General features: G+C 39.0%; 1 protein-coding gene and 1 long non-coding RNA gene across 9 annotated transcripts in view; one reads left to right on the forward strand and one right to left on the reverse strand.

Moving 5' to 3' along the window:
• The window catches only part of LOC139264501 (ELAV-like protein 2), a 145,717-nt gene extending 143,013 nt beyond the window's left edge, over positions 1-2,704 (reverse strand). For 5 of the 8 annotated variants that reach the window (XM_070881119.1, XM_070881109.1, XM_070881092.1 and 2 more), the window contains exon 1: positions 2,307-2,704. The gene's annotated coding sequence lies outside the window, so the exon portion shown is untranslated. Of the gene's footprint in view, positions 1-508; positions 529-2,306 lie in introns of those variants that run through there. The other 3 variants (XM_070881128.1, XM_070881082.1, XM_070881100.1) reach the window with 2 other exon arrangements.
• LOC139264535 (uncharacterized) lies at positions 681-19,571 on the forward strand. The gene is made up of 4 exons (XR_011593367.1): positions 681-1,486; positions 8,816-8,901; positions 16,454-16,582; positions 18,927-19,571. It is a non-coding gene; the product is annotated as an uncharacterized lncRNA (long non-coding RNA).
• Positions 19,572-20,835: the final 1,264 nt, after the last annotated feature.

The raw sequence follows: 20,835 nt of genomic DNA on the forward strand, positions 1-20,835 counted from the left end.
ATCGTCACAAACATTGTTTTAAGACCATGACAAACCTCCAAATATTAAAATGCATTGATTACTCAGATTTAAAAAAAAGGAACTTATTTACAGCGATGACCAAAGTCTACGTTTATAACGTCACCACCGCAATCTTCTAATCCGAGATGGCGCATGTTGGTTCTTTGATTAAACACGCGTTTCCCGCACCCACCCAAACACTGACAACACGCAAGCAATTTTTGGGGGGGGGGGGGGGTGCGAAACGTTGTTTCGGATGCTAAGGAAACACGTGTCCCCCTAACCAATTCCCATGCACTGCATGCAATACACCACCCGCAGCGATGGTGCAGAACAGTCTCCTTCTCGCTCCCCAGACATCCTGGGGGCACGACACGCTCCAACCCCCCGAGAAGGGGCGCACACGCTCCAACCCCCCCCCCCCCAAAGGGGGGGCTCGCTCCAGCGTTGAGAAAGGAGACATAACCATCCCAAAAGGACCGGGGGGGTGCTTTAACCAGAGACGCACAGTCTAACCGCTGCTGTGTTCCAAGCCGATTGGTGCCAATTTCCAGAGCACCTACTGCAATACAAAGCATTGCCCTCCCTCGTTTTTGTTACCAACTATGCAAGCGAGCCGGCAGTTTGGCGGGAAAAAACAATCGTGCCGGCTGCAGGATTGGCAGTGGCCGCACTGGAAATGGTGGTTGGCGCCCCTTCAGGCACCCGCTACAGTGGAGCCAAGGACTCCTCTTCCCCCGTCATTCCCACAGACTGCATGGGGAAAACCAAGGAGCGCGCGTCGCGAAGATTGCATCGGTTGAGAGTTTTTAAAAACCGAATTGCCCCATGACATCCGAGTTGAAGGTACAAATAAAATACAGCCCTGTTTCAATGTTATTTTGCATGCACATCAACGCAAAAGAGTGTAAGTAAGGACTACCTAACGGTTCTAAACCCCAGGAGTGAGACCCTCTTCCCCACCTTTCCAAGAGCTGGTCTTGCAACATGGAGCTCCCAAAGCGTATAGCATAAAGCCTGGCCCTAAATCCTGTCCGAACGCATTTGTACTGGTCCGTTTGTGAAAATGGAGGACTGTTCGACCTCGTAAGCATTTGGTGCAGCTCAGTTGAATGTTTTGCTTTAGATTTGTGGCGATATATGCGAATAGTTACTGATTTTCCCCTCATCACCACGCATCTACTCCCAGGTGACTGCAGGATTGATGAAGAAAATGTGTAGGGAATACTTCAAAGCCTTCTAACTGCTACCCTACAGCGATAGGGGTAGAATGTGAATATTGTGGCTGTAAAGTACCCCCATCCAAGATGGGAAACGTTCCGAATTGGCATTAAATCTTTCAAGTATAAGCAATCCCTTGAGTGAGCGAAATTTATAATTCAGCCGTTTAGCCTCGAGAAACTGGCGAGAAAATCCTTTCTGGGCACGTGCCGAACTCCAACCAAATGGCCAGTCAACGCAAGGTCGACCGTGTCGAAGCTCCAAGGTACATAATTAAGTTAGCTTTTTTTTTGCAAATACAACATCCGCAAAAACATGCATTTGTCGGTGTATAGTTAGTTACCCGAGTCAACCGTTCTATCATCCATAAAGAAAAGTTCCTATGGCAGTTACTGTACTTCAATTTGTCAATGTGGTTCAGTCGCTTTTTCTTACACTATTATTCGGGAAAAAAAGAGCCTCATTTATTTGGGCACTATCGAATCATCGGTTTCCCCAAAATTAAAATGTGGCGTGATTTGTAAAACCAACTAAATTAGACATTTCAATTGTCCCAAAATTCAGGGTGAAGGAAACGACAATAATGAAGCTAAGTAAACTGCATTTAGATACAGCAATCTGGTGCGACGGCGCAAACGAGAGCTCACCTATCTTTAGATACCAGCATCACTGATTTGTGATCGACATTTCACAGCCTCCAAGTGGGAGATACAATAGATACACCAAAAATATGTACTTTCAAAACCCTGGTCCATACGCCACGATTGTGCAAGGAGCCAAGGTGCATTCAAAATCCAGATTAAGTGGCTCCCAGAAGCTTTACTGCAGTTCTACAACCACTATTGGGCTCAAGAGAACGTGTGACGCAAGAAACAATAAGCCAATATTTATATTGACCAGAACCGAAATTTATTTTAAAAAGATGCTTTTCTAAATAAAAAAGGATATCCATCCCTAAATTCTGAAATTCCATTTTACTACTGGACTGGGTACTCATTTCAATCATAACCAAATTTCCGTGCTTATATGTAAAGAAAACCAATTAAATGCAAACCAAAGCACCAGTAGAGCGGACACTTACTTACCTTTTGGCTTTTTAGGTGTAGAAAAGTTAAGTGTAGTCCTTCTACGAAAAGGGGAAGGCGTGACGCAAAGAGTATTAATAGTTCAAGTACAGCAAACCCTGAAGTGAAAGCAGCCTAGAAGTAATATTGGGTAGAAAAAAAAAATCTACCAGAACGTCCAATACAGAAAGCAAAAAAAAATGTACAAAATAAACTTTTAAAAAAAGCCGGGGGGGGGGGGGAAAGAAGTCTAATTAAATTCAATTGGCGTAGTGTTAAAACAAAAACAACTTAAATGAACAAAAGAATTTAAGGACCGTCAAACCGGCTTTCAAATCTTCCCCTACAACAGCAACACCAGCTGCATCACGCTGTAAGGAGGTCTGACGCAGATGAGAAATAAGAAGGCGCTTTTTCTGTCATTGGGAGGTGTATTGGCGCACAGCTTTATAGAGCCGAACAACTCCGCACCTCTCCACATCCGCGCCCGCCGCCAGCCTTTGCTGCAGGTCCACATGGGGCGGCGCATGTAGAGCGCGGCGGACCTATACTCTGCCGGCACGCGCACAGCCTGCTCGGAGGGGAGGGGGAGCAGGAGAGAGCTGCTCATTGGCTGGAATGCTCCACCACCCCTCTCCTCTAATCAGCCATCGATTGCCGATGGGCTCTTTGGCCAATGTCCTTGTCCATCATCGCGCTCGAATCCGAGCGCGTGTCTGTGGTTCTGCGGGCCTGTCAATCACAGCGAGAAAGGGACGGGACAGGGAGGGTGAGGGAAAGCGAGCAAGCAGAGTGGAAGCCGCCCGGCTTGTCTTTGCTGTTTGGTTTGAGCGGAAATCTGGCATTTCTATTGAATAGTAAAAGCAGGCAGACGGCTGAAGAAGCGATTTTTTCTCTCTCGCGGTAACGCATTCTGACTGAATACAAAGAGCGAAAAAAATGAATTTGGATTAACGTCGCACCTTTTTTCAAAAAAATTTAAAAAATATATACAATCGAACCACCCCTTTTTAAATTTGGTGCATCAAAATATTAGCTTCGCCCTTTCTTCAGCTAAATCTTTTTATAATGGAAAATGCCCTACTGTATTTACTGTTGGTAAGTTACTGCTGTTATTTTTGATTCAGATGCCTTTCCAGGATCACTTGTGCTCTCCGTCGGTTGACTTACCAGTATACAAAGCAGCAAAAAGTGCAATGCGTTTTAATCGTAAAGATTGTGATTGCATTTTTGTATGTGTGCTATAAATGAACAGATCAGGACTGCAGACACAAGTGCAGACAGCTCCTGTTTTGTTTAATCAAACAATAGGGAACTATAGAGGGTGGTTTCCCTTAATTATTTACCATTCCAAATTTTCCCCCTTCTCCAAGTCATCTTTCAATACTGTAATCCCATTCCTGCGAGATAACACTTGGCTTAGTTGTCCTTTCACAAAGGTTGACAAAGCACGTTTTTAGCTGATCATGTATACAGCGCAAAAGTAAAATTGGTAAAGCAAATCTAAATGCTCCAAATGAGCCCTCGATGTGGTCAAAATGGAAACAGACTAAAACAAAGTTGCAGGCTTTCTTAAGGTTGCTATTTTGAATCTAATGGCGAGATGTGTTCAGATAACTGGTTATTGTTTCATGATCCAAAATCCTCAAACAAAGCAGCAGTTTCTGCGAACACTGTTAAGAGGGCCGTTGAACAGCTCCGCGCCAATACACAATTCCATTTCTTAATTGATGGTGCACAACAACGTTCTCCTGCTGCTTTTACGGTACGTTAGATCATCTCAAAGAAATCCCATCAAATCATGACAGGTATGAAAAGGGCTTCTGGTTAACTGCTGGTGATATCACAGCGGGGTATGACTATTCCTGTAATATTAGGACGGAATAACCTCATACTGCAATGAAGGAACGAACAAACTTGGCATTGAGCAAAATACTCAGTATATTACATTTTCTCTAAGAAAGTAGTTTATAACCAAAGGTGTTGTAAACATAAAATTGTAGATCTACTGCTTCCTTGAACCGTCAACAACCAAGCACAAGATAATGCAGACGAAAAATGAATATCAAATACCTTCCTAACATTATAGCATGATTCACAACAGCTTGGGCAAAACATTAAACGTGTAAGGAGATGGACTACTGCGAAACGGTGCATTTTATCTTCGGTACAAACAAAGCACAGTAGCGATGTAATCAACCGGATGTCCATTTATACAGGTATAGGAACGGAGGGACATCAAACCTGGAATAGCGTACCATTTGTTCAAGAGTAGCAGTGAAATTAAAATAAACTAATCCACATTCAGTGGTGTTTTACAAAGTAGAACATTAAACTTTAATTGTATGTCCCACGCACATGTTTCTATTGTCCATTACTTTCCCACTATAGTTTTATCGATTCAAATCAGTGTTGAGAACCGTTTGCTCATCCTTGATATGTTCTACTTGAAACACACGTTTAAATAATGTTCCTGCTTCAGTTTTGAAAGCGATTAATGTCCCACATGGAATATCAAGAGTTGTAGATGAAAATTAGTGTTAGTAGGTACAATATTGGTAGGAACTCCTTTCCAATCTGAACAACAAAGGCAAGGGTTCATAAACACAAATACGACGTACTTAAATACAGTTTTATTATCTTGCAGTCCATAATAGAAACGACTTCCTTTATTCACAAAGGCAAAATAGCCTCTAAATATATAACTCTCAGAAGGTAAGTAGTTTCTATTAACTACTTCAAGAAAAGTAGGTGTGTTCTGAAGTATTGTTTTCATGGAGGGCCCATCCGCCTTTGCTGATATTTACCAACTGATAGACGTAGTGCCGTGGCGAACTAACGCTTAACAAGGAAAGTTTTTCAACTGTTCAGAATGATTTTAGTCGCCTCAGGTGAAAATGTGATCCTCAGGGGCGGTTTCATTTAAAGTGACCGAAAGGTTTCTGCCCTTTGTTTCCAATTTGAATACTGTATGAAAGTCGGGTTACTTCCTCGAAAATAAATTCAACACAAATCTATCCCTTCAGATTTACTTTCACATGGAGTCAATTTAATTTATTCCCCTTACGTAAGGATTAAGCATGTATTTCAAACCATCTGTACGATTAACGATTGGTGCAACTCCAAGCCTTTACTCATAATCCACCCACAATCCTCTGCACTGATATACCCTTTATCGTGTATGTGGCTATGTAACTTTTAACCAAGTCATTCTGCACGATGCTTTAAAATGCATTTGTATGTGTGACAAATGTCTTAAATTGAAGAATACTGTCCACTATAAATGAACGGCAGCTTCTACGAGTGGAAATGAAGTCTGCTTTTACACCAGCCATGGAGACCCGTCCCATATACTATACAGAAAAAGCGAGTAGTTCGAAAATTGTAAGGCATCCATACATTCAAGTACACGGTGACGAGGAATTTAGAAACTTTTCAATGTTTATCTCCAAATGTAGCATTGAAGTTATGAAAGTCATTTTTCAAACAAACACTATAAACCTTACTAACTCTTCAACCATTTCACTTCAGTACCACATTCATTTTACTGTTTGATAACCAGTTTTATTTTCCACTTTGGATAGTGAATATAATAGAAAATTGCAATGATTAAAACCTGGGAAAGACGTATAGAACTTTATACACATATGTAAACCGCAAAACTCGGAAATTTATTGAATGTCGTAAGTATTGTACAGCTGAGGTGTCCCAATGAGTTAACGTGCAGATTAGTGTAACAAGTATATTAACTACAACACAACTTGAAATCGGAGTCACTTTCCGATTAATGAGCACCAGGTGGACCTCCTGCTGATTGAACAATTAATTTCGATTTAATTGTTAATTAGAATATTGATATAATTATTCGTGTCTCACTTTTTAAAAAAATATACAGAAGTTGTATTTAGAATTCCGCAAGCAGGTCCTTCCATTTACTATTCCTTCCCCATTTACTAAGATTTCGGTAATTAAAAAGATTTTAGTCACCTGATGTGATCGTACACAAATCCTGAAAGGCGAGGTTGCATTTTTTCAAGGAGTTCGTGTTTATTAAATATATAACAACATTTTCGGGGAGATTTTAGAAGTTACAGAAAATAAGTCAATTCGTGTACGTAGGGTATCAGAATGGGAACATGTGTTCAAACAACTGTTCACTATTTCAAAGTATAGCCTCCTTACAAAGTAATAGGGTTTAACTACACAAAATGTGTTCACCACCTGCACTCAACACGATCAAGCCAATAGCTGAAACAGAGAACTAAATGTATAACGAATTGTCAAGGTCAATAGCTTTCAATTGGTTGGTTGTGTGCAGCTTTTGTGATCTCCTTTCAAGTCACTTAGAGCTGAAGTACAAAATGGCGGCAGCATAGAAAGACAGGTTATTTCATTTTGGATAGATAGACTAGTCTGGCCCTGTGCATTGCAGTCACAACAATGATTGTTATCTAAACAAAAGCAGCAGTGTAGCCAAGCTTTAGCAACGGTAAATATGATCCACTGACTGTCATTCAGATAACATATCGCCAAAACAAAACTAACTATACAAATGTTCTTGCAGTTATTCTCATACCTTTTATATTGTTTCTTGATTGAAACGAGCACTTACGATATCTGAACCTAAAGCATTTTAACACAAAGTAAATTGCATATTTCCATAAAGCACATAAAGGGCGCTAGTATCTGTTACCATACTTTCAAGCCAACACCTCAGGACTGAACCTGTTTTATAAAGAGTGTAGCGACTCAGACATAAATCACACATACAGGACGTGCACAGTGAAGAAATTGTAGGTTTTCAAATATTAGTATTCAAGACCACGATCAACAGCTAAGAAGCCTTGCATTGGACATTTAGTATATGCACTTTACCACTTGTACTTGCGGATCAGTGGGATTTTATGCCTCTGCTGTTTAACCCTGGCCATAGCATCCAGATGTTTGAGAATGTAATTCCCTGCACTTCCAGCTTGCCACAAAATAAGGAATCGTGTAGCGAACATGATATGTTTGCAATTTTGTCTTCGTGACAAATTACAACCCCGAGGAATCACATTTAGACTGTCACTTTGACTTTGTTTGTTACCCGTATAGACATTTAAGATGTATTGATTACCAATTGTGACCTTTAGCCCGACTGTTAAATGCTTATTTTAAGTAATTAGCAACTGTTTGGCTTGTGGAAAAGCGTCCTACGTTGAATCAATGCGAAATGTGCTGCTGCTCGTCGATGGCTTATTGTTGTAGCGGGATGAATATGTATTGTATACTACAGATCAACCAACATTTTAGTTTGGACCATAATGTTAAATATATGCTGCATAGATACCGTAAACATTCCAGCTTTCTTTTAGTTTAGGGCCATTTGTCACCGAAATTCAGCTTGACCGCCAGATTATTTGACAATTTACTGTTTGACAAAACGTATGCACGTTGCATGGAAAGTTCCAGTATTGCGAGAAAGCGAATGTTACATGAATTTTATTTAGGGAAGTAATTGCCTAAAGTCCCCCCGGGGGGGTCACGGTCATTAAAAAAGACTTGGTCGTGGTGGGTCTCGAACACAAATAATTAAAATTAGTATTCGATGTTAATTTTTTAGGGAATTAAGAGTTTTACGATTGCAAACTGCTAACCCGTTTTTTGAACGCCTTAGTCCTTATGACTTTGCAGTGATTGTTATCGACAGAGGTTTAATTAATTTTCCGATTTTGCATTTAAATTAATGCATTTCCGCGGAAGATATACGCTGCCGTTGTAGTGCAGTATTTAGTAACATCAATCAATCAATCAATCAATCATTCTATCAACCCTTTTTGTCTTTAGATCAAATGCTTTCAAAAGAGAGCAAGTGATAGCACCGGGGCGTAATAACAAAGCTACACTATATCAAAAGCCGACTAGGGTCCGGCGAGATGCAGCAGCCATAGGAACAGCTGTCTTATCAGCAGACTGCAGCGATGGAGATGACTCAAGAGGTCCTCCACAGATAATCACTTAAATAGGTTTGCAATGCACCAAACTTCACGCTTGATAAGACCTGCCCATGGTAACAACAGCACCGATCCAGCTTCTGCTACTTTATCGCCACTGTAAATTAAGAAATTGAAATTCAGGTGGCAAGAGGGAAGGCTTTCTCGATAAAATAAATGTAAAGGCTATAAAACAAACGGATTCGGTTCATATAACCACAAAGGGGAGTGGACAGAATAAAAAAAGATTTTGATACAAATGATTCGCTTTCACCGCTAATTACTTTTTAGTCTGGATACCTGAGAGAGTTTGCTGGTTGGAAAAAAACATAAATTCCCTTTTACCTGCACTATTTCCAGTTATGGAAATACAGATTGTGTCTGTACAAAAAAAAAATCATAAAGTCTTATGATATTGCCAAGTAATGTCTGTGTTGCGACCCCGCCCTCCCGTGAATGTCTTTAATGTGTTATATATGTACTTAGAATGCAGTTTTGCTGAACGATTTTTGTCAAGTCGCCATATAATTAAAATCAATTTTCTCGTTGTTTCAGATCATCTAACGTAGCTATTTTCAAAACCAGTCTTGTCTACACACTGATCTCTGATGCAGCGGCAGTCTACTTTTGCGTTTGCGCATGTATGTTTGTATATTTTTTATTAAGTGGCTTTACTTTTATGCGGGTATACATTTTAACGTATATAAAACCGAAAGCTTCGCAAAGTACAATTAATTCAGAAGTTTATTTCACTCGAGGGACATCTGCAGAATTCATTTGTGCCTACAGCATTCATGAGTTATTGTATCTTCCTTAAGTAAGAGATAAAAGTAGGTTTTACTGTGTATTATATGGCGGCATTTATGTAGGGGGTGCGAAGCACTATCAAACTGCTCCGTCAAGTCTTTGAAAATATGCCAGCTATCGTATTTGCTTTGGACAAGGCAGATTCTCAAGGTCAGATATAACTATACCGCCCTACTAACCACACAACACTTTGAGATCAAGTGTCTGGCTCAGTACTGGTTCAACTGATACCGACACATGTAGTTCTCTGGCCCAATTCACTGCACAATATTGTCGCTATGTTTTCAAGCGTATATTGCTGGATCAAAACATATGTTTATTTTGCTTGTAATATCCTGATGCTAAAACATATTTCTATATATTATCTGAACTTTGACGTACAGTTGCAGATTCGACATGACTTGAGGGAAACGTATTTACCTTTTTAATTGAACTAGATACTTTAAAACATTTCATAAAAGAAAATCGAGGTGATAAATTATTGGATCAGTCCCCAAAGTAATCCCTTCCCCAAAGTAATCCATTAATTACCACTGGCGTCAAAAGTTGATTATTTTGCTCAACGTGCCAGATTTGCGTGTTTGTCAGAGTATGTATTTATAAACACTGTATATGCAGGTAGAAAAACATTTCTTCTTTCGCCTGCAACTAATTTGTACAGTGCTAAAGGCGGAAAACAAAACATTACACCACTGTTCCAGTTGAAGAAGCCTCAACTTCCTCCCTACATTTGGCTGATGATGTGTATGACACTACATACTACCTTTTCCCTCCAAATACACCACAGGTTCCAAGCTACAGTAGCTGTCTGTCCTCAAGTGTGTGTCAGTCTGATGAATACGGAGATAATGAAGAAGCAAATAAGCTTCTTCATCGAGTGTCTTTGTGGTGTTTCCACAAAGCTGCAATCAGCATCTATTTGGGCCTCTTAGACGCAATAATTACAATCATTCGAGTACCTGTTGGGTTAAAAATAGTGAAAAGGCATATACCTTGCATTTATTTGTAGACTATGTTGATTACCACAACGCTTTGAGTGTCTGCACTAAGAACGCGGCTTTTAATAGCAGAAATTGTTACGCCAGTACCTGTCAGAATTATAGGAAGGGGAAAAAAACTGCAAGCATCCCCATGAAATTTAATCTCATCACTCTGCTTAAAAGGTGCAAATTGTCTGGGAGCAATTGAGAAAATCCATTAAAGAACATTGTCACATAAATTGAGTTCAAAAAGTCAAGTGTGGTTGTTTTCAGCATGTTCTTGTTTTTGTTTAAGTTTTCACATTTCAAATCACATCTAAATTGCATCTTGGCAATTGGAGCAGTGCTACTGAGCAATGCGGAGCATGATTCTGATATATTTCCCAAAGAGACTGTGATTGAAGACTGGCGGAGGGGAGGTAATGGGAATAATTGTTGTAAAATGCCCCTCGACAGTCCCAAGTGCTCAGCAGCGTACTCAGCTACCACAGCTTTAGATGTTAAGCCAACAAGTATTTTCCAGAACATCAGTTGGATGAAATGTGACTTAGCCATTATAGCAATTTCACTTGGTCAAAGGCAGTCAACTTTTAGGTCACCGAACGTGGAAGAGAAATATAGTTGCCTGTGGGAAGGGGTCGTTAGCTGCAGTTAGGAATGATTGATATAAACGTGTGCATATTGCACAGTAGAAGAACTTTAATGGAGAGCAATTCCTAATAAAATACGTGGAACGTAAATGTCATTTAATTTATATTGTAAAATGTCGGTAACATATATAGTTGTTTCATAATTTGAACGAGGGAATTTTAGGTTATTGCTTTGTTAATCGGGGCCAGTTGTAATTCCTGTCAGTCGGAGCTGTCCATAGTTCTGAAAGAACGAGTGACTCTCAGTAAGCACCAGTTTCGCCTTTATATTTCCTGGTATGAAATTCCAGGCTATTTAAATGAGCTAACGTCTCAACGACCCCGAATGCAATTACAAAACTAATATTGGATCTGCAGCACCTTACCGCACATAACTAGAAATACTTAAACAAATGGAAGCATGTTTAATATCGCGTTTGAGTTTAATATATTTTGTAGCAACTCGAAGTTTGGTTCATCTGAGTTCCTGAAGACTGGTTTTAAATATAAAATGTTAATAAAGAAATATGAGACCGAAATGACACTTCCGCACATTTAATCATTCAACGTTAGGTTCGTTTCACAATAATGCCAGATACTACTGCATACCCACTTAATATTTTGCAAACAAAACTTTATCCAGTCATTAATACATTGCGACTATTACATGGTGGTCAGTGTCAAAATTCACTTGTAGAAACAAAGTGAAGTTCAGGAGTTGAAAAAGACAAAATTGTTCTGCTTTACTCGCTGCTTATGACTAAATATATTCCCAATCCAGCCCAAAGAAGGCAAAGTTAAAATCGTATTCTATTAATTTTTCTCCGAAAGGTAGAGATAAGAATATACAAATATGCTTCAAGGAAGAAGAATGATATTAAGACCCCCCCCCCCCAAAAAAAAAACGTTCAATTTCCCAGATGCGTTTGAATAGACTTAGGATTTTCAAGTTTCTGGTAATTAAAGGAAACTCGCTTTAGTGTTCATCGACTGTAACAAAAAGTCATAACTTCCATATAAATGTCATAGTCTACAACTTCACATTTTCTAATTTATTGCTTATAGAAATGAACTCCCTACGGTTTTCAAATGTTTTATCAATATAAATTAAGCACGTAATTACATACAAGTATGATCGAAACTGAGGCCTTAAAACAAAACTATTTAACTTATTAGCTCAGCTAGCGATTGATAATTGGGATATGAAATGCGGATTGTACCAAGTGGGTGGACTGGTATTAAAAGTCAAATGTTTCGATTCATAAATATCTATTTGCAAGTGATTAATATGTCCTTTTAAAATATATTTAGTTATTGGCAATAAAATACTTAGATAACATTAACAATGATTATTCGCAGCTCGATCAGTTGCTTAAACTAAGTAAACACTACATAGAAATACTGATGTGCTTCTCTGTAAAGTAAATTCACCCGTGTGAACTGAAAGGGGTATGTATGGTGACACGGAAAAGACGACGCCGGACATTGATTTATTCAACCACTGTGGGTTTGGTGAATCACAATTATACAAAACGAATGCAAAATAGATACTATTTGAAGCAAACCCTTATCAAGTCATTAATACTTCATGGTAGCCAGTGCCAATAATTCACTATTAAAAGCAGAATCAGAAGTTTTGGAGTGAAAAACAAAAGTTTGCACTGCATTACTTTGATTAGGACTGAACATTATGACTGGGAGCTGTGCTGGCCTCCACCAAAACGTCTTGTCGTTACCAGTGCATGAAATATTCAACGAAGGTTGTGAGAGGAATGAAAACATTAGGTTTTACTTTAAACAAATTTACAATAAGTTTATTTTGCACCTCACTGGCACAAACAGGATAAAGAAATAGCACAATGAAGCGATTTAGGCTTAGGACCAATCGAGATTCGAAACTCCAGAACAAAAGTAAAAACTGTCAATTTTTTAGTGGTCCCCTACAATAAGTCTATACCGCGATTCAATTGCCTTTCATTGATGCTATACCAAGAACGATTATATTATTGTAGAAAATTATGTTTATCTTGTCCGGTTCTAGTTACTTGCACAATGTTCTTTTTCCGCCACCGAAATGTTCACATCATAACCAAGTAACTAGTTTGCGTTGTTGAAATGCATCTAGTCAGCACCTGATGCGAATTACATTCGAAGTACCATTATTTTTTCCGCATTTATCGCTAGATGTGTCAGTCTTAGTACGCTAGCTGAATTTAGGCAACCTCCTTCCCTTAAATGAAGCCAACTTGTTTAACTTACAGCTAAATGGATCCAAACTATGGGCTGCTACTTAAACGCTCTGCTCATATGGAATAACTCGGTACCTTAATTAAACCATTCCACAAGAAAGTTATATTTAGAATAACCATCTGAAATTGAAGACCTTTTGGAATTAATTAACTAATTGTAGGATACATTTCATTTGTACAAGCGATTGTAACCATGCCTTTATCGGCTTTTAGAATAAATGCTATTGGAGCTATTTTTCAGAAGTATCTAATAAGCACACCAAGCGTTATAGTTAAAAAAAAAGACACATTACCTCAAGCAACAGAGTGCCTATCTTCGAATAGTCTACAAGTTCGTGGTAATCAGATGTAGCCATTTTGACGACCTGTGCTGGGAGATATTGATCTAGTCAGTGGGTCCTTGGGGAAGTCTAGATCCAATAACCGAGTGGGTAAAACAGTTGGTTGTATCGGAGAAAAGGGCACGGAGTCTCAGTTAAATGTGCCATGTTTGTGAAATTTATTAGCTTTTTTTCCAGAGGGCGAGCGGCACTCGGCAGCAGCAGTTTCATTTTCCTTTGTAATAGCTTGGTTTAAATGGTCTGATTAGAAGGGACTTGGATGGCACCATTATTTGTGCAAAAAGCGAGGGAGCAGGTGCAGAAGCGCTGTGGATCGATTTAGCTGTGCACAGATAAAATAAGAAATCAAGGATTTACACATCCTTCTTGGCACCTCTTCACAGCAGCAGAAGATTAGAAGGAGACTTTCATGACAACAAAAAGGGCATAGTTGAATTGTAGACTGGCTTACCTGTTTCTCTGTTAAAGTGCAATAAAAATGATTTATACGGTAATTTTTACTGTTTGTGTTGACATCCAGCTAACACAGGCTAGGATGAAATACAATTACGCAACGAAAATGTTAAAATGCTCCAATGCCTTTTTTTTAAACATATATGTTCGTGGATGCAAACAACCAAAGATATGCACTTTGCATTTATTGCCAAAGGCTACATAATAAGTCATAATTTCGCTTTTCAAGCTGTGTCAAGAATTAGTTAAATTACATTACATAACTCGTGCTGTAAGACGACCTGCATTTATTTTTCTACTAGGTTGAGATCCATCTTAATATATTTATCGTAAGACTCTTGCAGCAATACATCTGAGATATTTAAATACGATCAATCGCAATGTTGCTTAGGCAGTGCAAACGATCCCAATCAGAGGGTGCAAAAACTACATTAATTGGTATGACATGTTATAGCTTTGATGATAGCTATATTGGACTGAGTATATAAGGAGCAGATTGGAATCAGGCAGCAATACAAACATACCGTGACTATTTAGATACTAAATAAAATATTTTTACGTAACTGTGCATTGCAAATTATGTATAAAATCAGCATATACGCTCGTGATAGCTAAACAGGCCATCAGAAGTATAACGTGCTTTGATTTGATTGGTTCGGGACAAGGCAAAGTCAAATAAATCATGCTGAATTCATTTTCTGTAATGCTGAGTTTAGACGGATATATTTTTGATCTTTCTCTCCCCTCACATATATCGAGGTGCTGAACTAGGAAATTAGATGTGCCTGCCTGGCAAACATATTGGTTATTTAAAGTCCAAACTGAAACGTTTCTTATCCTTATCCTTGTTAGTCAAAAATGTCCATTTGCTGGCACCCATCAGCTGATGAGATTTCTGTTAGAATGAAACCAATTGAGTTACAGTAATTAGAGATGTTAGCAAAATAAAAGTTGTAGATAATCCAAGTATACCATGATATTAAATTACATTTTTGAATAATCATGCTTAGAGTCCTTTGTAAGAACTTATGCAATGAAGGATGCACTCACTACCATCTTGGAGTTATTCATTAAGGTACGCTTGACCAAAATGAGGGCAAGGATACTCGCTTATCAATTTTTATTCTCTGATTCTTTAGCTCACAAATGGAAACCCATATCCCAACAGTCAATGGCATAGTTCTCATGTGCATCAACATGCTGCTTCATTGGACAATGTTTGTTGCCCTTCTTTGAAGAGCAACAAATGTGAGAATTGTTATTGTCAATCACCAGATCCAAAATGAGATGGCAAGAGAGAGATTTCCTCTGTTTGCTATCTGATCTCACACTTCTGATGTTTGGGTTCTGATAGGATCATGTTAAATATTACACAGCTCTGAAATGAAACAGATTTATGCAATCTCCACTGTAGGTAGTGTAAAAAGTCTTATTCTGCTCAAATCTATGTTATTACCTGACCTGGGAGTTCATGCTGGTGATAGTGGGTGCAAATGGACAGAATGACTTAAACGAGCATCAAAGTAATCTCAATTGTAAAGAAGAAAAAATACATTTCATTTTTTTAGCTTCCATGAAAATTAAGAGGGCAGACTACAAATTCATTCTTAAGAGTGCTGTTATTTTCCATCCTTGAGTTTTCATTAGGATATGTCTGCTAGCAGTGGGATATTCTTACCAATTTCCATTCTCTTGATTCTCCAAATCACAAATGGAAGCCTATGCCCCAACAGTCAATGGCATAGCCCACATATGCATCAACATACTGCTTCACTGGGCAATGTTTGTTGACCTTTAAATGTGAGAATTATTGTTATTGGCAATCACTGGTCCCAAAATAAGATGGAGGGCGAGGGATTTGCTCAGTTTTCTATTTGTAGCATTATTCAAACAAGTGTTTAGAGTTTTGTCTGAAATAGTGAACAGAGAAACTGTTCCCTCTAAGTATTAAATGACAATCCAAGATTTCACTTCAATGTATTTTTCATAGACTTCATCAAAACAGAGAATTTAACAACATTCGGGTTGATATCCCAATTTGAAGATGAAAGTTAAGGCACTTTAGACAGTAGTGTGGCACTAAGTGCATTGACCTACTATCCAGACAAAAATAAATGCTGAAAATTGTTACACATTAGATCCATTTAAAAATGATGTAGAATTCCTAAAAATTACTGTAAACCAGATATGTCACCAGTGTTAATGAACTTGCCATCATATGCCGATAGCAACAAAGGATACTATGATGACAGCAGATCTCCACTACTTCATATAATATAAGATCTCTATTATGTTTTATTCATATGAAACTTTGGATAAACCAATATCCATTAGTTTAAAGTTGTCTACTATCAACTGGATTCTTAAAAAGAATTTTTGTGGTCTTTATGATTGGACAAATACACAAATAGTATATGGAGATAATTACTCATTTCAAATACAGGCAGCAATGGAACTGCCTGATCAAAATCTAATCAGATCAAGTTTGATTGGGCTGCTACCTCAGGTCTTTGAAATTGTTATGGTCAATCACCAGAAATGTTAAAAACACAAGAAACATATAAGTGCCCATTGTACTTTCTCTGTTCCTGAACTGCAAACTAATCGAGTCATTGGCCTTTTGAAGCGAAACACGTTTTGTTTTGTAGACTCTAATTAGTCAGGCTCCAATTGCTTAGCTAAGTCACAGAATGCAAAATTCTAGATTGATTATTGAGACCCATTTCTCCTCTAGCTAATGCCTCTTGTGCCCCCATTTCCTGGACTATGAGGGAGAGGAAAAGGAATGGAGTCCTATAACACCTTATGACATGCAATTCCAGCTGGCCAGGCATGGGTGCAAGAAGCTCCAACTTAAATATAGGTAGGAGCTTTCATTATAATATTTATTTGATGCGGGAACACTTTTGATGCCTCCTCCATCTGTATCTGCCCTTAATGGCAGTTATGTGACAATTGAAACTTAATTTCCATTATAACTGTGCACCTAGAGTTGTCAGGCACTAAGCAGCACAAATAAGTCAAATCAAATGGCAAAAGAAAATATTCCAGCAGTTTTGAGGCCATTCCTGTACTGATCTCTATTTTTTAATCTCTTGACACTTAGGTTCTCATGTACCGTTGTGCCAGTTGTTTTGCTTTAATTTTCTCTGTAGCAGAATTATGGTCATCAATGAACTTCCCTATGGAAATCCCCTTGTCTGAGATATTGGGAAGAAAAGGAGATCCCTTTGATAGAATGATAGACAGTTCAGGATGCATGACAAGTGCTCTGTGTCTACCCACTGGTAGCCGTACTTCTGCATCAACAGGCAGATGTGATCAAACCTCATTTTGACAAATGATGAGTGCATGCAGAAGCCCGGATTTTCAAGGTAGTAATGACAGCAGTCCCGATGACACAAATAAGTGTGAAGAGGTGACTAACCATTAAGCTAGTTGGTTTTCCACAAAGAGACGAACTACAGCATGTTATCTTTATGTGGTAATGCAGGAAAGAACAACATATATTTATATAACGCCTTTAACATAGTAAAAAAAAGTGTCCCAAAGCGCTTCACCGGAGAGTTATCAACAAAATTAGAGACCGAGCCACATAATGGACATATTTGGCAGATGACCAAATGCTTGGTCAAAAAGGTGTGTTTTAAGGAGCATCTTAAAGGAGGAAAGAGAAGTAGAGAGGTTTAGGGAGGAAATTCCAGAGCTTAGGGCATTGGCAACTGAAGTCACAGCTGTCAATGGTGAAGCGATTAAAATTGGGGATGCTGAAGAGGCCAGAATTGGAGGAGCGCAGTTATCTCAGAGGGTTGTAGGCTGGAGGAGATTACAGAGGTATGAAGAGCAAGGCCATGGAGGGATTTGTAAACAAGGATGAGAATTTTAAAATCGGGGCGTTGCTTAACCAGGAGCCAATGTAGGCCAGCAAGTACAGGGTTCCTGGGTGAACAAGACATGGTACAAGTTAGGACACGGGCAGCAGAGTTTTGGATAACCTCAAGATTATGCAGGGTAGAAAATGGAGGGTCGGCCAGGAGTACTTTGGAGTAGTCGAGTCTAGGGATAACAAAGTCATGTATGAGGGTTTCAGCATGTCAGGTGGTCAGCAGTCAACAAAGCTGTATCCATCAAAATGCTGCCCACCATATTTTCAGGCATTGTCACACCTTGCTGAAACACCTATGGGGAAGTCTCTTAATAGGGTATGGATCAATCGTTGCTATCTGTTGTGAGGACACCTGTTGCCAGGAAGTACAATTGGGTTGGGATTGCCAATGTCAAAACCAGTCAGCTGCAGCAACCAACCTGGCGTTGGAGCTTCTTGTCCCTTAATGTTTAGCTGTCACTTTTTAATATGCTGGCCCCTTAACCTTGGCATAGATTGCTAATGGGCTCTGATGCCTTTTGTGCTTTTCTGAAGATTTGCAGAATTTTTGTTCCCCAACCCAATTGTGGCACTCCTTTTAATTCTTCCCATCTCTTTAAATGTTATTTACATAAAATCTTTTGCTCCACAACTACTGCGCTACTTAGATGTGTCCCAGTTTGCATTTTGATCTGTGACTAATGATGAAAATGAGTTGACTCTGGAAATCTGAGTTATTAGCATTTTACCATTCAGGTAGTATTAACACCAGTTCTTAACCTGTTAGACATGGCATGCACCAGTAAAGGAAAATAGGTCATATTATAGTTCATGGGCCTATCATTAGTCACCTTGAATGGAAGACAGCAAAGGAATATTTTTCCCACTTCACACTAGTGGGCAACCTTGCACACTAGAATGCATATTATGCATTTGTACATCCAGATCTCTCTGTTGCTTCACACCCTTCAGCATCTTTCCATTGAGTGTCAGGATTTAAAAAAAAAACGATTTTGCCCACGTCTAAATCATTTATAAAGAACATAAGAAATAGGAGCAGGTGTAGGCCATGCAGCCCCTCGAGCCTGCTCTGTCATTTAATACAATAATGGCTGATCCGATCATGGACTCAGGTCCACTAAACACAAGAAGGTCCACAGTACAACATGCAAACCAAAACCAAAGATGCTGCAGTTTAACTGAATAAGTTACTATTTGCCTCTCCAATGTCTGCATCAATCCTTCTGCTTTTCCAGTACATGCTTATTTGAAAGCCATTAATGGAACATGGTCCTTTGTGTATTAACAGATATTTACCTTCACCCATCTCTGTTTTATTCAGTGCTGAGTCTGTAACAGTGCTGGAAGAGGACATTCAATCTTCAGGTGGTGGAGAACAGACAACAGCCGCAAACTCGTAATTTAGCTAATAAATCTCACAGTGTACAACCGAACCGATGGGGAGAGCTTAAATCTGTTCCTTGGTCCTCCACGGGGTTTTCTCTGAAGTACACTATCCAAGTTAAGAGTCTACAACTACAACAAACCAGGGAACACATCGGATATTTGAGATGGCTACTGACCATTCAACAAACTCTCCACCGCCGTCACCACCATCTCAATCTCTGATGCAGCAAACTAATTACCTATTGCATCAGGCCATGTGAATACCTTGTTAGATTGCAGAATATGCATTTAGACTGGTCTGAAAGCAGCAACTTTCTTTCACTCTATTTTGGGCTTTTCTCCAGGAGTTTTGAGCCAATATATAGATCTTCTATGATCAAGAAGGTCCCTGGCCCATAGAATCTTTTTAATGTTGTATCCTCCCAAAGCTAAATTGCCTTTCTAAATCTGTAAACAGAATAAAATGTTACATTTTAACAACATAGATTAGGTTAGAATTGTACATTTTTAATAAAATAAAATTTTTATTTTATTAAATCACCCTTTAATAGTTACAAGTATTGTTCATGTAGTGAACAGAATTAGCGTTGCTTTTCAGATGTTGTTCATAATACAATTATTCCTGCAGTACTTTAGATTTATTTACAGTTATATCTGGTAGTGTAGGTAACTATGTTTATATTTATATTGCTTTTACAACAGAAGGAAATATTTACTTTACCTGTAATAGTTTGCTGTACTTCAAATAAAAGTTGTAATTTTTTTTTTAGCTTGGTTTTCAATTTCATCATTTCTCATTTTTGACACTATTCAACTCATTTCACATCTGGTTGTGATGCTTACCTATTCTCTCTGGGTGTAATTGTAACAGCTCTTCAAACATTCACATGTTGCACTTTTGGTTTATAGATTTATCTTTCTGTCTAAATTACATGGAATTATATAGAAATTACAACATGGAAACAGGCCATTCGACCCAACCAGTTTGTGTTGGTGTTTATGCTCCACATGAGCTACAACCAATGTTCCCTGTAATTTTGTTTTCGGGTGCAGTCCCTTTAAATTTGCTGCAGCAGCCGCACATGCACGGTTTCTTTTCCAGCAGCACAGCTGGTGAGTGGCCTGCGTGGGACCTCCCGATCGATGCGCGCCCACGCAGCTTAAGGGGAACGTTGGCTACAACCCTAATCCTATAGACCTACCTTTCCATATTCCTTTTTTTTTCTACAACTACATATCTAACCTATTCTTAAATATTGACACAATCTCTGCTAAAATTACTAACATTTGTAGTGTACTACACATCCTCAAAACCTTGTGTAAAATAAAAATTTCTCCTGCTCTGTGTCCTATATCTCTCATTTAATTTTCTATCTATGTCATCTCGTTCTAGACCCCTCAGCCATTGGAAACAGTTCATTTCTATCTACTCTGCCCCATCCCTTCACAATTCACCCCATAATCTCCTCTGTTGTTGTAAAGTCCTTACTCTACAGCATGAAACCACACGAAGCACATTCCAGGGACAAGGCCACTCAGTGACCTTAACTCTTTATTACAGCACTCCAGAAGTGATGACCCTGCGTGGGACCTTCCTTTATACACCTGAGTGATCAGGTAAGGAGTGTCTCCCACAAGTTCACCCCCTGTGGTCAAGGTGTGCATCTGAGTTGAGTGTATACAGTAATACAGCGGTGTTACATAGTAGTTGCAAACATGACATCACCTTCCCCCCCAAAGTCTTATTGGGATCATAGGTTTAGTCTTTCAGGTGGTCTGCACTCCCTCGTGGAGCGCCACAGTTGGGGCTCTGGTTGTTGGACACTGACATGAGTGTCTGTCAC

Source organism: Pristiophorus japonicus, chromosome 1 (genome assembly GCF_044704955.1).
Source record: "Pristiophorus japonicus isolate sPriJap1 chromosome 1, sPriJap1.hap1, whole genome shotgun sequence".
In the NCBI taxonomy this organism is placed as follows: Eukaryota; Metazoa; Chordata; class Chondrichthyes; family Pristiophoridae; genus Pristiophorus; species Pristiophorus japonicus.